Here is a 4,868-nt window from a genome sequence, read left to right on the forward strand (position 1 = left end):
TTTTGAAATATTTTGCCCAAAAAAATAAAATATTTTTATAACTCATTTATAAATACTCATTAATAATATTTTGGTGATTAGAGTTAATCATACTATGTCATTACAAAGAAAGGAAATGTAAATTGTTAAGATTGTATTATTAAGAAATTGCTTGAGTGAATTGACATATATTTAATCATTTCTACCGATTTAAGTGCATAGTTAATTATATATTTTCTTAAATATTCTTGATTGCTTGTTATTAATTTTGCTTTGGCCTTATGCTGGATTTTGTTTCAATTATTGTCAAACTAGCTTGTAACTTTATACATATGCATGAATATACTTAAAGATATACAATAAGATACATAATATAATTCTTATATATATAATTTAAATACTATTGATAGTCATTTTTGTATTTTGTTAACTCTTTTAAAAAAAATTTAAGGATATTATTAAGTATAAAATGTAAATTGTCATTTAAAAAAAAAAAAAATTTTGTGAAGCATTTTTATTTATTTTAATTTTTTTTTTTTTTCGATTCATTCATTCTAAACTCTTTAGTTTTTGTACTTAATAACTCACTTTGATGAATATTTATGATGTGGTTGAACATTTGATTTTAAAATTAAGAAATAAAACTCTTTAAGAATAAATAATTTAGGACACGTGGCGTAAAATTGAAACTCTAATTTGTAATTCTAATTTGAGTTTTACTCAGTTTCACCTATTATTATATATATAGATAGCTGTATTTGTGCAAAAGTGTCGTTTTCAAATCAATTATTTCTTATGCAAAATTTAGAAAAATAACCATAAAAATTCTTTTACATTAATAATTAGTGCATTATGTATACATAATTAATCTATGGAAATAAATGATTTGCCTTGTAAGGACTCAATTTGTAACGATCCCAAACCGGTCTTGGGTTCGTACGTTAAAAGGCCCAAACAATAAAATTTGTAGAGCGTAGGCTTGAAAAGCTAGACTTTGGTCACCGGACGGAGGTTAAGTATGGTACTCATGGTGGACGCATAGAGGTGAGCTAAGGTTGTCCGTGGATCTTGTCCATAGAGTTTTATGTTCTTATTCTTCCTTTCCCTTTTCTGGATACCCTGGTTTCAGGGCCCCCTTTTTTGGCGCATAAACCTTTACATTATATAGTCATTCTCGGTTGATCCTGACATTCCATCTGTTAATTAGGTAGGTAACTACTCGAGTACCTGTCCCATCAGCCGCCTCTGCATACTTTTTGTTAGTTGCAATAACCGAAACCACACTATTCAAGAGTCTTTTCCCATCAATATGGTTAGGACGTTTGTTGGCGCATTCAATGTGGAGGTGACGTCCTTTCCTTGAACCACTCCTACTCCGCACCCCTATGCGAGTCCCATTCTACTCGCCTTTTCTTCTGGGAGCGCTTTGGAGGCTGCCTTTGATGACATGTCGTTCTTCCCTTTTAAGCCTCGGGATGCCAAGGACAGGGTCATCCTCGGCTGCATCTTTAGGCTACTTGGCCTTTCATTACTTGTCCTCGGCAACTACTCTCCTTGACACGGGCCCTAAGTCCTAATGGAAAGTGGATCGGGACATAAATTCTCTGTCCCCACAATAGCCCCTCAAAATCTTGCTGTCCGGATCCTCGGATGGATAGGAGGGTTTTGTTGACATCAGGCCTCTGTCAAAGCTTGTCAATCCTTGTCACCTATCGGTTCCCGAGACTCTTCGTCTACCCGAGACACGTTCTTGGAGCCTTTGGAAGGTGAAACGTGTCCACATTAAATGCAGGCGGCTCTGTGCTTCCCATGTTCAACGGCGCAATGGTGATCTAACGGTGGAGATTTCCTTACCTTTATGGGCGGAAAAATTCGTGCAGTTACTTTCGATGGGAGGTATAAATGATTTTTGGAACTGATTTGTCTCTTCACTTTTGCACTTAAAAGTTCTAGCGCATATATCTTGAGTTCATCCAAACTTTCATCCAAATTCAAGTCTATCTCCAGCACAAAAAGCCTGTCCAAGGCACCTTTCCTCTTTTCTGTAAGTTCTCTGCCTTCACTAACTCGTGCTTTTTCTTTTTTGGGTTTATTTTTCTCTCGTTCCTCTCCTTCTCTCGTCATCCACTGAGTTTGTTTAGTAGCTCTTAGAGATGGTTAAATTGAGTAAATTGGTTGATACTGAAGAGGCGATGGAAAAGTTCATCGCTGATTATAGGATTCCCCCCAACGTAAGTTTGAGGCATTGTAAGATGGGGGAGTGGCATCTTCTGAGAAGGACGGGCGAGGTGGTAATTCCCATTCTCGCCTTCGTAGAGGGGGGTATGAGAATCCCCATGGGGCCAGTAATGAAGAGTTACCTTAGGCATTTCCGATTAGCTCCCATCCAGTGTGCTGCCAATATGTTTAGGATTCTGGGTTGTGTGGATGCCTTAAACGAAAAAATAGGGCTAAGACTAACCCATCATGACGTAAATTGGTGCTACAATCTCCAAAATTTGAAGGGCAAATCCTACTACATGAAGACGAGAGACGATAGGGTTCGGCTAATCTAGTGCCTCCCCGACTCCAACAAGGGGTTGAACAAGGACTTTCTTATCGTATCCGGGGAATGACATGATGGCCTTCCATGCCCAATGGTGGAGGGAGAACTAGGTGGGGTATAGAGAGTAGAAGGGTGCCAATCCTTTGCGTCATTTTAATTTGGTGTGGTTTGGTTACTAACCATGTACATGTCTCTTTTTGTAGATCCAAACGCCTTTCACCAACACTTTCATCTGGTTAACCGGGTTGATTTGGAGACTGTTCTTCAAGCAGCAGTTTTTGTAAATGACGAGGATGGTCAAGTTAGAGCCGCTCACAAAATCTTAGGGTACGATCCCATTCAGAAATCATTTGCCGACCCAAAGCACGTGGTCAGCGCTAACCATCCTCGGCTTCCGAAAATTACCGTAGTCGAACAAGGGTTTTTGATCTCTGAAGAATCTCCTATCTCAGAGGGCATCCCATTGGTGGACTCTTCGTCGTCTCATTAGGCAGCGGAGGACGAAGGTAACTTGGGTCTATCCGAGGAGGGTTTTGGGGCATTTGACCAAGCTGACCCATCCGAGGATCTTTCTAGTGATCTGGGTGACCCTGACTTGTTTGAAGCGGAACTGTTGTCAATAGGAACATCCTCCCGAGCCGAGATGGGTCTTAAGAGAAAGCCCCCGACCCGCTTGTTCGACCTCATCGAGGGTCAGCCGGGGAAGGGTGCACAGGGAAAACCGCAATCTAATGCTCTAACTCCGCCACCTCAGCCCCAGCCCGTCCAGACTAGGTCCTCCTCTACTAAGTCGCAGCCACAATCTCCCCGTCCCAAACTTCTTACTCCTCCCTAATCAGCTCTGCCTCCTCGACTGGAGCCCACTGACTCAAAGAAAAAGAGGAGTCCCAAGGGTAAGGAACCCATGGATGGGGGAAAATCCCAATCCTTTCAGGAGAGGGACGAAGCCCCGTGAGCTCAGAAACAGTTAAAGATCGGGCACCAAAGCCAGGAGAAAGGGATCGAAGCCCAATCCGCGTCGAGTGCTTGGCTTCCCGCCCCAATGCTCCACGGGGAGCCATTGCTGGAGAACGCGTCCATGAGGAACCTTGGAGATGGCGAAGGCGGTTATGTGGCCGACGCGTTAGGAAGGACTATGCTACTTCTTACTGATATGGAGGAGTTGAAGAATATGAGGATGCAGGAGGTTTTCCTCAGCGCGAAGAGGTACCTAGGTATGGTAAGACTCTTGAAACCTAAGACTCTATCAATTCTTGCTCCCGGATTTTCATTCACAATATACTTGTCTTAATTGGCAGGCTATCCAGGCCACCTATAGGATGGAGGAAGAAGTTAAGGGGCAGAGTAAGACCGTCGAGGTTGAGCGCACCAAACGCATAGATGTTGCGCGGACCCTCAAAGCTTCCGAGACTGACCTCGCGAAGGCTAGGGAGGACTTAAAGGAGGCTGCCCGAGACAGGGATAGTGCCTTGGCAGGTTTAACTGGTGCCTAAAAACAGGCCGAGGAACAGACAAAGTGCCTACTCGCTGCCGAGGAGCAATTGCAGATAGCTAAGGAGCAGATCAGTGATTTGAAGAAGAAACTGATCATGGCAGACAATGCTAAGGGCGTGGCGGAGTTTGCCAGGGATGAAGCCGTGAGGGCCAAGCAGGAGGCTGAGTTTGCCAGAACTGAGGCTGAAACTACTAAGGACAAGGCCGAGGAGGAGGGTTACGAGACGGGGGTGGCTGATACCCAGGCCTCCCTTAAAGCTCAAATCCCAGAAGTATGCAGGCTATACTGCTCCCAGATTTGGGAAGAGGCCCTCAAACGAGCTGGGGTGGAAGTTTCGTCCGACTTGTGGAAGGCGGAAAGCGTATTTTATCCTCTAGCCATTCGTGAGACCGCCTCCACCAGCTCCGAGGCTATGAGCGCTCCATAGGAGGCTGAGGCTGCTCAGTCAGAAGCTGCTCAGATCGTCGTCACTCCTGGTGAGTCGACTGAAGGAGGAAAGCCTCATGCTGCGACAGAAGCACCTGGAGGTCTGAATCCCGAGATGCCTTAGGAGTTCGCCCTGTCTACAGTCAATGCCCAGATCTCCTGTGTTGAGAAGCCAGCCATCTTTGTTCAACCCCTTCAGGCTATTCCCCTTACTGATGTCCCCCAGGGTACCGAGGTTGATCTTGCCAAGCCTTCCCAATAAGGGGATGTCTCCCAGGGCTCTGAGGCTAATCCCGCTCAACCTTCCCAGGATGTGGCCCAAACGAAATTGAAGAAGTAAAAGCCCAGGCTGACTTTTGTATTTGTTTCTAGTTTAACTGTTAACTAGTTTCCTTTTTGTTTTGAAGACTTTATAATTTGCTT

This window comes from Quercus lobata, chromosome 10 (assembly GCF_001633185.2).
Source record: "Quercus lobata isolate SW786 chromosome 10, ValleyOak3.0 Primary Assembly, whole genome shotgun sequence".
In the NCBI taxonomy this organism is placed as follows: Eukaryota; Viridiplantae; Streptophyta; class Magnoliopsida; order Fagales; family Fagaceae; genus Quercus; species Quercus lobata.